Source organism: Adiantum capillus-veneris, chromosome 5 (assembly GCF_014529385.1).
Source record: "Adiantum capillus-veneris isolate H3 chromosome 5, ASM1452938v2, whole genome shotgun sequence".
NCBI classification, from domain to species: Eukaryota; Viridiplantae; Streptophyta; class Polypodiopsida; order Polypodiales; family Pteridaceae; genus Adiantum; species Adiantum capillus-veneris.
The window spans coordinates 77007201-77020418 of NC_140935.1; positions in this window are offsets into that span (position 1 = coordinate 77007201).

Below are 13218 nucleotides of genomic sequence, written 5' to 3' on the forward strand. Positions count from 1 at the left end.
TTACATAAAGGGTTTTTTAATTGAGAAAGTGAAAATACATAAGCGCTAGATTTTTTACAAAAAAATGCATAAATAAGGGGTACATATAATACTTGAAAATATGCAGGTAAGGGATTATTTAAATACCTCTTGTTTCCACGTGCTATATGCAATTTTTACATAGTGGACTCCCCAAGGCTAGAAGCAATCATTGAAGCAAGGAAAGAAGTAAAGATTTGTGGAAGTGTTAGCCTCTCTCTTTTTCTTTGATAAGTGAAAAAATGTCTTTAGAGAATCTCTATGGATCGTTTTAGCTTTGACTAAAACTTAAAATTTTCAAACAAATCATTTCAATGGCTCCGGGGATTTAACATTTGCGAGTTTTTCATTTCAAGTTTTTTTGACAATTTTAGCAATCTTTAGAGTTTTTTTAACCAAATATGTGTCATAGCATAAAGTATCTATTTAATGTAATTTTCAATCGTCATAAGACTCCATATATGTGTGGTTGACGGAGAGAGAAAGTATAAATTCTAGAGAGATAGTATTTATGCGAGTTACCATTGGAAGAAGAGATCATAAATCCTTGAGAGAGAGAGAGTGACTTCTCTTCTAGAGAGAGAAAGTAAAATCATAGAGTTGTATATCACTACGCAGAGAAAGAGAGAGAGAGAGACCGAGAGGGCATAACGACGGAAAAAATGTAAACAAATAAAATCACCATTTCACAACTCATGCCATTAGAGTCAAATATGCTCGCAACGCATGTGATCAGAGTCAAATAATCCACAGCATATAAACATGCGATAAAGTAAAAAATCATGCAGAATAGAGACAACACTAATTTCAGAGTTAAATATAATCCACAGCATGTATAAATGTGATGAAGTAAAAAATAATGCCAGATAGAGACAATACTATTTTTCCCAAGCAATTGCTTTTTGAAACAACATAAGTTTGAGGATGTAAGTACATTCGCAAAACTACCACAGGATAAGATCAAAATTAGAGTACAAAAAAGGATAGTCGCCATAAATGTAATGGTCACTCTAAAAGGCAAGTAATTTGCTCCCAAATAGCTTGCAAGATGCTTCATATCTTTTGCTTGAAATTTGAAATCCTTTGCTGCATAAACAATGTTTTTTCAAGATAAATAATCACAAGTATAATAAACCAAAATAAATACAAAAAAACACTTTCATATCATAGATCAATATTCTAGTTGAGTGAAAGAAGCATACCAAACCAGTTGTAATTAAATGGAGGGAGAAATCATCCTTGGTTGTCCAAGAATAAAAGCGATGTCCATTGGTGAGAGGGTTGGCTGATGAATAATCATGTGCTCCTTAGGTTCAAGTCCGAGCACTTTTGTTTACACATAGTACATATGTTTGCATGCCAAAAAGGATTTGTTGGTATTCTCCCGCTTCTGAAAATCCGGACACGTGCATGCTGGACTCTGTTTTATATGAATCTCATAACTATTTTCAGTGAGAACTCAGAAAATTACATGCTCTTGAGACCTTTTCACTTCATCCAAAAATATAATTGTCATACTATTACATGCTTCCAATTTCTTCATGGCCTCTTTAGAGATTCCATGCCTCCACTTTTTCTTCCTCGAGCTGCCACCACCTTCTTTGCAGTCGCCAGCAAGAGGTTGTGGATTTACCATTGAATTCTCTGTCCGAAATCCACTCTGATGCAGCGCGGCAAGTTCCTGTGTGGAGATATCTGTCCCTCTTGCTACTGGCCAAACATTTGGAGCAGGAGGTAAATCTTTGACTTGTCTTTTGATTGATTGGGTATGCAAAATATCATGATTACAAAACCATAACCATTGCTCGATTGTTTTACCCTTGAACGTTCTTTCGGACCATATACATGGAGCAATAAGACCAATTGAGCGACTATGCAAGATATTGTCACAATTTTTTCTCCCTACTGTTCCAAAACATTTTCTTTGACTTTGAATGGGCATTCTTCTGAGGGCCCACTGAGTGCGTGGCACATCACTCTCAAACACATTGTTTGTTTTAGATGACAAAGGTGTGGTTGTTTCTTTTTGAGATCCAATATTATCATCACTGTCACTAATTTGCAGCGAAATGTTAGAAATACCTGGTCCTTGGGTATCAAACTTGATTTTTTTTGGTCGACCGCGATGGTTTCGTTGCTTAGATTCCATGACATATTCCGGCCCATGGGAGCTACTTGTTCCTATTCTGCCCCTCTTTTTGCGTTGTACTGTTTCTTTGTCTCCATGCACAATTGGTTGCGCATACATGGGAGTCCCTGCAACAGCCTCGTGTAATAGATGGGCCACGTTGGTTGGAGTTGGAGTTTGCTGAGATTCAACTCGAGAAAGCAAGGTCTCCATTGTGGGACCCGTTCCTATATAACGCCCAGTAGTATATCCCAAACGCTTTGCACATTGAATATATGAGTTTATAACATCTGTTACAAATGCATTATACAAGGATATTTTTCCCTTTCCACCTTCACCTGCTAACCAACTGGCATGTACACTTTCTGATAAATTAACATTGGGAATTTGTGCCCGCTCCCACGGACTTAGACCACCCTATGAAATGCAAAAAAACATGAATTAAAATTTATAAATTTCATGTATGAAAAGAATTTTTTCTAAAAATATAGATTGTAATAAAGGTACTTACATCTATTCCAATTCCTCCCTAGTGTGAAATTAGTTGCTCCCACCATTTAAACCATCTGCTCACTCTTGTGATGCTCTCTGTAGATAGATGTTGTCTCCACCACTTTTGAATTGAAAGTGCCTTTTGAGATGCAAGCACAATGGTCTTACAAGCTCTCCAGTCCTCACACATATCAATGTGTTGATTTGTTAGATGTTGAGGTATCCACTTTTTAGCATATTTGTGGAGACTCTGCTCCCAATGAAATAGGCATGATCGTTCACGTCCCTCCATGATATTATCTGGCCCGCCATTGAAGACTGTTCGAATAGCATTCCAATTTGCACCAGCTTCATCAGACATAAAACCTGCAAAGTCAGCTGCACCATGTCCGTACTTTTCCATTGTTGAATTAAGGCTCTCCCAAAAAATAACTTGAGTCTTTGCATCCTCCTCTTTAGTTTCACATATAGCAATTATTTGTAGTGATCGTATGCTGCAAGATATTCAACATAAACATTTTCACACATCTTCTTATATTTAATGATAAAAAAATACAAGATATTTAAATACTTAAAGATTACCTTGGATCATAAACTGAGCATGACATTGTTGCCCATCCATCTATTCTATGGGTAAAATCAAAATGTACCCACGCATTTCTCAAGTCACCAGTTTCAGTTCTTTTCATCCGATTTACTAGATCAATCCCAGAACCTGGTCCTTTAGTGGACATTTTAAATAGGAAGCACTTGTCATCCTCTTCACCCTGTCCAGGAAATCTACTCCCATGAAAAAAAGGAAACGTGCACTTTTTTTGAAACAATAAAATATTATCATATCCATCCCCAATAACAGCACCTTGACTCTTTCTCTCCTTTGAAACAATTGAAGAAAACCTACACGATGCATCACAAGAAGGCTAAATTTATAATAGTTAAAAAATTAACAAATTCAAGGAACCAAATTGAGTTTTCTTACCCTTTGGTTTGAACCAGTGGCATCATTTCTTCCAAAAAATCATTGAATTGTACATCGGATGTAGCTTCAGCTTCCTCACCAATCAAGGAGTGAAGAACAAGTTGTTGAGCCACCAACATTTGAATTTTTCTTGGGCCACCCTTTTCTATTTTTAGTACTGTACCTACCAGTTTCCGCACTCTTGAAATAGCAGCCCTAGAGGTACCTGCCTTAACATTATGACAATGTTTACCAACATGTATTGCCAGTTGCGACATTGTACCATCTCTAGGCAAAACATAATAGATTTTGCAGGGACAAGCAGCAACACAAGTAACAAACTTCTGACAATAATGACAAGTTATTGTTGTATTCTCTTCCATTGCAAGGTAGTCCTTTTTCACCTGTCTGTCCAAATATCCATGAAAATCTCTACTATTGAATTCTTGTTCCTTAATATAATGAGGACACGTTGAATAATTACACTGCATGAATCCCAAACAGTGGCTTAGACGAATTGTGCATGCTATTGCCATGGTTGTCACAGATGGGCGAGTCCACAAGTGACCATCAAAGCGTTGTTCCATCCCTGTCATTCGTTTTGTTTTATCCTGAGTCGCAGGTAACTCAAAACACAAATTTCCATCATAATGTTGTGGAAGTTCAGCAACTTGCAAAGGAGCTCCACATAATGTTAACAGATCATTTAACTTTTTTGCCCCTGGATTTTGTTGAATCCAAATGACGATTGAATGAGTTTTGAGCTGTCCTATATCGTCACCACTACTTTCAAGATGCACAATGCTTAAAACATCTTCAGATATCTCTTTGTCATTTCCTTTCTCATTGTCAGATACCTGTATAAATGTGTCTGAATGAAGCATCTCAAACAAGCTCGAAAAAGAACCATCTATTAAGAAATGTTGATGACCTTCTATATCCCACTGTGGTTGCAGCAAGACTTTTGTTAGGCCACAATCACTTTCAAGCTTCCATTGGACCTCCTCCGGTGGATCGGGCGAGCGTGTTCAGGTAAGCACACACACACACACACTCACACACACACAGTGATACACACACATCAAAAACACTTGCATACACACACACATCTAAACACTTGCAGTCACACACATCAACACACTTGCATACACTTAGAGTAACAATTACAATGATGTAAGAACAGGTCGTTGTAGAGAAGAGGTATACAAATGTCAAAGTGGATTTGTATTTTTCCTTGCCATGAGCAAGTTGAGAATGTTTTTTTTTGTAATTTGCATTTTACGCCGTTATGTTGCCGAAATTTTGAATTTTATATTTGTATTGTCAAGCATATACACACATACACATATATAAACACTTTTATTCACAACATCAACACACTTGCATACACACACATACATACATACATACACCCACATATATAAACACTTGCATTCACAACATCAACACACTTGCATACATACACACATACACATATATAAACACTTGCATTCACAACATCAACACACTTGCATACATAGCACAAACACATACACAATCATGCATAAAGACACACACATATTACACTTACATTCACACACACAATCATGCATACATCCACACACACACACACATATAAACACTTGCATTCACACACTTTAACACACTTGCATACACACTTACAGTAACAATTACAATGATGTAAGAACAGATCGTTGTAGAGAAGAGGTATACAAATGTCAAAGTGGATTTGTATTTTTCCTTGCCATGAGCAAGTTGAGAATGGTTTTTTTTTTTAGTTTGCATTTTACGCCGTTATGCTGCCGAAATTTAGAATTTTATATTTGTATTGTCATTGCTAAGAAGATTTTTGTTGTTTGTGGTTAATAGATTATGGCTCGTACACCATCTAGACGTGGCAGGACAGGTATCTCTCAAAGTAAGTTCAAATACATTAAGCTATTTGTTTTCTTTTCTTTTGTCTCATCATACCCACTAAACTATTTGTGTTCTTATTGTTTTTTGCTTGTAGGAGTAGGATACACATTAAGATCTGGCACTACAGGGCATAGGGCCAATGCACGATCTTCCATTGCTTCTTCCAATGTCCATCGAAATAAAGATATTTTGGGTGATGTGCATGAAGAAGAGGATATATTGAGTGATGTGCATGAAGAAGAGGTGTTCATAGATATTCATGCTACACAAGGTGAATTGGTGGCTCACAGCGTGTCTGAAGCAACAACAATTGTTGCTAAACCTCCCGATCATCCAACAGTATTTGGAAAGGATGTTCATGGTCGAGTATTAGAGGAGATTGTAGAGGGTTTTATTGTAAAGAGAGGTGGGGAAACTTCTCGAATTCCTCTTTGTAGATTGATGGAAAATGAAGCCATTAGAGTGGTGGGTCCAGGCACTGAGGGCTTGGTGAAAAGGTTTGAGATGTCTGGATACAGTGTGCTTGGAGCTCCATTTCTTGTGTCATTTAAGAAGCCAGGCCATGATCAACATTATGTTTCCGACTTAGACAAAGATGAATGGGGGCCTATTTGGCGAGAAATAAGCGATGATTTTGATAATTCCCTTCCCCTTGAGTGGGAAGACTTAAGGGGAAAAAGAATTATCGTTTGGGATGGTAATCACCGTTTGAAAACTTGGATGCGCTTAATAAAAACACGTAAGTGATTTCTTTTTTGTTTAATGTAAAGTTGACTTGTATTACTCTATGCTTTCTAATTTTCTTTTTTGTTGTTGTAGAATTTTCAATGATAAAGTGGAGACATTGTTCTGTGAAATGTCAATTTGTCTTTGTTGATAGAAGTGCAGAGGGGGAGCTTATGCTAGCTTTGCGCTCTCAAAATGAGTAAGCACATTTGTTGTTTTGAACGTTATTGCTATTACTTTATCGATGTCATTCTACTGCCATTTAATTTAAGATATTGTGGTTTAGGATTGGTAGAACCACTGTGAGCACAAATTTTGGGCAGGAGATCTTCTTGTTCCAAAAACTGGCTGTGGCAAGCAAAGATTCTTTAGTGAAAGACTTTCCCCAAGATTGGATTCGATGGATAGAGGTAGAGCTTGCTTGTGAGAAGAAGGCATCTAAAGGGAGTTGGTACAACGCTCCTGCTCTTTTATTAGCAATGCTCATATGGAAGGTAAATTTTTTTGCCTTAAAGTACACTTTTTATGTAATTTCTAAAGCTTGATATTATTTTGTAAAATCTTACTTTTTTTTTTCATTTGCTCTACAAAAGGAAGACTTTGACTTGTCTCTTATCAAAGAGATGCAAGAGATCAATGATCCGTCGATTTCACTGCCAGAAAAGGAAATGGTTGCTCGAGGAAGAATAGAAAAAATATTCAAAGAAAGAGCTTATAAGGTAAACACTTTCTCTTCTCCCCGTTTACGTTTGAATTTCTACTAAATTGTAAGTTGACATGTCATTTGAATTTGATATATTTGATTGAAAAATTGATTTGATTTGATCTCGTGCTAATATAACATAGATGTTGGCCATTGCCAACCCTGCCAATGGCCAAGGGTTCTTCTCTTTATTATTTAACTTCAATTGGATAAGAGAAAAAGATCAAGTGGGCCTTACAAGAGACAAAGTCCACTCTTTGGCAACTTCTAAAATATCACCAGAGAGGTAATAATTTTTGGATAAAAAATACACATGAAATCATCAAATGAATCAATGCATTTATGGTTTGTTTATTGTTTGCTCTATAGGAAAAAGGAAATATTGCACTCTTTGATGCATTGCCGTGTAGATGATGTTACTTCTGAGCGTTATATTAGTGCAATGAAATTTAGAATGTACTTGCGTAAAGAGTGGTATTGGGGAAGTATCTTGAAGCAATGCTTGAGGATCAAAGGGAAAATGATTGAAGAAATGCCGGAGGGCTTTGAAGCATGGTTTCATCACCAATTGAGGGACCACATTGATAAAGCTTTTGTGGAGCTTTGGAGTAAGCTCAACACAAAAGAGTCGGATGAAAAAATTCCAGAGCTTATGGAATCTTCAAGGAGAGTATTATTCAGGTAATACAATTGATATCTTTATGGTTGTCATTCTATTTTTTACTTAGAGTTTGTATAATAAATAAGTCACTTAGGAAAGGAGCTCAAATAAAGTTAACTGCATTTTATGTAGATGGCTAATTCAGCTTTACGATCAAACTTTGTTGGAGAAGTTGCCAATTGCTGTTGAAAGTTGGAGGGACCTCTCTTGTGAGGAGTGTATGTATCCACTATGGATGAGAGATTATGGTTTGATTGCTTGGGAAATTGAGTATTGACCTTGGTGGCTAGATTACACTCGAGGCACCTACCCACGTGATGAAGGGAACTTATATAAAGGTTATTTTTGGCATTTATAAAAACTACAAAATTGTTAAAGTGCTCATACTATTTAGATTATGTTTGTGAGAAATATATTTTTGTTTGCTTTAGAGCACGTTCTTGAAAGAAATGAAAATGGTATTGAGGAGATTGGCTCAGCTTCCAAGAAAGCCACCTCTTCGAAAAGAGTAAACAATAGTACAATCTCCTCTATAAAGAAACGATTGGATTTTGTTAGATCCAAGAAGCCCAATAAGTCTCCCAAAAAGAACCAAAAAGGTGCTCAAGGCTCCACAGGTAAACTTGCTTGTATAGATATCTAGCTGTCACTTTCTTTCTACTCAACAATTCTTGATGAAATATTTTATTTTCTGATTATGCAGTGCCTTCCATAGATTGTGATGTGAACGTTATTGGGAACATGCTAGATGTTTACAAAATTTCTCTCTCGATGAGAAATGGTAAACACATCTGAAAAGAAAGACTAACTATGTGTGGTGTGTGTTGTGAATGTTTGAAATACATTTATTTGATCGTATGCAGGATCTTGGATTTTCTTCATTCAGCCCATGTTGATGGGGAAAAGAGCAATGAAGTGGCCTCTCTTTTGTTTGCGGATTTTCCAACAAACTTTAAAGTTGAAAATTTTTCAGAGAACGAGGTATGCATCCTTCAAAACCACAATGGACAGTCTATGATAGTTTTGGAACTTTAATTAAATTAACGATGCGTATTATGCAGGTCCCTCCATGGAATCAATTCTCTCGAAAATTAAGTAAGAAAGTGGTCGTAATAGCTTCAAAGTATGTGGCAGACAATGGGTGGTACATCACCCTAAGCTCCACTGATCACTTTGGCATTGTGTCTAGCCATGCCATCGAGATGGGATTCAAAATGATGCACACCATCCTTATTTTGATCCCCGATGGTTATGTGCGAAAGACCATTGAGATTGAGAGAGTAAGTAAATTTATTTGTTGATTGAAAAGCATGCCTGTAGTTTTCTTCAATTAGATCACATTCTAGTTGTAATTTGTAGGTGGAAACACTATTGCTAGGATTGTTTTATCGTAAGGGTCAACGTCCTATCTACGATCGACGAGATGCAGAGAGCGTGGACAACAACTCTTTCGATGCCAAGTCCGGAATACTAGTGGAGCGCGTCGACGGAGAGTACATTGGAGGACACGCTCTTAGAGGTGCCGCCGAGCATAGCCTTGAATTCTTTCGGTAAGAATATATGCTTCCTACTATGCGTTATTGGACTATGTTACATAAAGTAAAAATACGCATATTTTTTGCTTTTTTTAGCTGGCTTGTGCGGACATTTACTGCGGAGCACACCTACATTGTTGATATGTTTTCTGGATGTGGTGGCTTGGGCAATGTTTGCGTTGAGTTGTCTAGACACTGTCTCTGCATAGATAGTGATCCAGAGGTCTTCCATCAACATCTTTCACGCTTCAAGGCTCCATGTGTACGTGCTATTTCAGCAGTTGATGCAGATAGTGATGAGGAGACTGATTGGCAACAATATGAGCCCGGATCACATTGCCCTTGATTGACATCAACATTGGTATTATCTATCATTTTTTCTAGTTTGTGATTTTTATGGAACGATGTGTGACCATGGTGTTTGGGTGCCACTTTTTTGGTATTACTGAACATGTTGTTGGTGTTGATCGTCCTTATCAATTCAGCCATGATTTCATATTTATTATACTAGATAGAAGTTTGTTGAGAGCTTTGGATTTACCAAAGTAATATACCAACATATGCTTTTTTGCTTATGTTATTTCTTCTTCCCGTGAGCATTCGTTGCTGCACGGAAGCAAGTATGGAATGGGAATTTTTTTAGTTTGAATTTTCATACCGTTATGCTTCCGAAATTTTGATTGCTTATCAATATCATCATGCTTTTTGTTCATGTTTGAAAACATAATCATGATTTCACGTATACAGAAAAGTTAGTCAAGCTTCAGGGAAGTAAGTATGGAATGGAAAATTTTGTTGTTTGTATTTTCGCGCCGTTATGCTGTCGAAATTTTGATTGCTTGTGAATATAATCATGCTTTTTGTTCATGTTTAGAAACATAATCATGGTTTCATGTATACACAAAAGTTAGGCAAGCTTCACGGAAGCAAGTATAGAATAGGAAAGCTTAACAAAAGTTAGGCAAGCTTTCACAGAAGCAAGTATGGAATGGTTTTATTTTTATTTTTCACATTGTTATGCTGTCAAAATTTCATTTGCTTGTCAGTATTTCTTTACACTGTCGGTCTAAAAATATATGTAGTTTTATATATAATATTTATATTATATATATAATATCTTTTTATTTATTTATTTATATGTATGTGTTTATGTACGTAAGGAGATCTTCAACTCGGTAAAGTGTTTTTAAGTACTTGTTTATACAATATATATAGTTATTTATACGTGTGTGTTTATGTATGTATGCAGTTCTTCAACTCAGTAAAGTGTTCTTAATTACTATTTTATATGCAAGAGTCTATGCGTGTTTCATTACTTTGAGGTCTTTGCCCAAACAAGTACAACCATCAATATTTTTTAGATTCCTAGTTTCAAATTGGCTTATTAGGCATTCATCCTTGTTTGCAACAACACCTACATGGACAGGAAAGTATATTCTACTAAAAGTAGGGTAAATACTAAAGACATGCTCATCTTTTTCTTGCATTATATAAAAAACTCACATAGATTTTCTTTACATTTTTGGCTTTCAAACAGCTTGTAGTTACATTTGACGGTTTAGTTTAGCTACAAGATATCAACAATACCCTAAATTATGACAGATCTTGAAGATGTGTTAGTAGACCAGGCCGATTAAAAGTATCACAGCTACTTCAATAATAATAAGTCAGACAGAGACATATGAATTATTCTCGCCAAGGCACTGAAGAGTGGAACACCATCATATAGCTAAAATAAGCATCATATAATTAAAATAAGTTGTTTACATGATTACGTAGGGAATCAAACCTGCACACACATACACACACACACACAGTACAACTTGCATCACACTAGTACAATTTATCATGTGCTAGTGCATATTTATTTAACTATATTATTTAGTGCATAATTATTTAAATCTTGCCTCAATCTTCTACCACATTAGAGCCAGAGATGTCGACCAGGTTGATTGTGCATTTGCAGACAAGCAAATGGTCAATCTCTGCCTGTAAAGCGGCCCTTCAAGAGCTATCTATGTACCCCCATGTCTCCCACTTGCCCAGAGCTTCTCGCATTGTCTCAAAGCCATCATTGAGTTCCTGGTCTCCGGTGTTGCGAGCGCGATTAAGGTGGTTGAACATCCGGATCGCCTTGTTTGTGTCACGCTCTCTTTGTGTAAACGTCTTCTTTTCTTCAAGGGGTGCGTTGGGGGGGAGTTTGTGAAGCTCTTCATGGATTTTTGCAACTACCTCATTACCAGTACTAGCATATCCTATAGGCATTGTATAAGTACAGGGAAAATGAAAAAATCTCTCTTGATTAGCACCTCCGATTCACTTGTGCAGCATATGGTGCTTGCCTTGTAACATTTATATATAGGCTAAAGCACCATGCTCTCAAAAAGCATTGATAGTGATGGAAGAGTGGCATGTGTTAGTGACATGAGGGGTCCCACGCAGCATATGCTAACTGCTAAATTGGAACGTGCAATAATATATGCATGATTTGTCAATATGAATATTATAATCGTCTACTACTCCACCACTAACTTTTAAAGTGGGGTGTGCAATAAAATATGCATGATTTGTCACTACGATTATTATTCCCCTATAAGATTTATAAGCATCTAAAAGTGCAATGAGTAGACAACACTAACTGCCTCTCTAAGGGCTCGGGAAACACTATGATTATTATTCTTCTATGAATACTATAGGCATATAATAGTGCAATGAGTAACCACCACAAACTGCCTCTCTAAGGGCTCGGAAAACATTATTTGTGGACCCGGATTTGGAACCTTTTCACACGCATATGAACAGGAAAACTCTCTCTCTCTCTCTCTCTCTCTCTCTCTCACACACACACACACACACACACACACACACACACACACACACACACACACGTGAGTAGAAAATGTGCACACAACCTCCTTCTTCACAACAAAAATCCACTTTCATCTCAATTAAAATGTGGGATATTTATAAAATATATAAATTAAACCAACACATAAACAATTCTATACCAAGATACTAAATGAAATAATTTGAACCGGCTTGAGAACCTTCTTGCCCAAACTTGAGCCGGACTTTTTTCATTTTGAACCTATATTTCCTCTCTCCCCCTCATCTCCCACTCTCTCTCTCTCTCTCTCTCTCTCTCTCTCTCACACACACACACACACACACACACACACACACACACACATGTGAGTAGAAAACGTGCACACAACCTCCTTCTTCACAACAAAACTCCACTTTTACTTAACTCCACTTTCATCTCAATTAAAACGTAGGATATTTATAAAATATATACATTAAACCAACACATAAACAATTCTATACCAAGTTACTAAATGAAATAATTTGAACCGGCTTGAGAACCTTCTTGCCCAAGCTTTAGCCGGACTTTTTTCATTTTGAACCTATCTTTCCTCTCTCCCCCTCATCTCCCACTCTCTCTCTCTCTCTCTCTCTCTCTCTCTCTCTTTGTCAGTACTCTCACACCCCGATCCTATCTCTATTTCACAAGTATGTTTCTCTCTCTCCGTCTAATCCTTCTTCTCTCTCCTTCCCTCGGTACTTATTTAACATACCACAACGCCACCTTAGAGAGCATACATATGACTGGAATCCATGCTTCTATAAACTCGAAAAAGCATCACCTGTAGCAAAAAAACACGAATTGATTAACTCGCAAATAAAATTAACCCAATGGCTCCCACCTCAAGTCAAGTGGGGCTACTACTACTGACACTAAAGAGTGTTACAAGCTATCGGTGTTCCGAGGGAGCATCATAGAGAACAAGCATCTCCCAAACGAGGAGTTGGAGGAGACCACATGCCGGCTATAGGAGGTCTTGAAACGTATACACCGAGACAAGGGCTCTTCTAGAGACTGTTTAGTAGAAGCAACACATAGATTAAAATATTATATATATATATATATATATTGTGTGCCCAAGTATATCATTTTGTATCACCAAAACAAGATACACTCATGATAATAGTAGGACCTCTCTTTCAGATCCAGCTACTACCACTGCTTAGTCGCCAGTACAGAGTACTTAGTGGATATCGGATGAGAAGGTCACATAG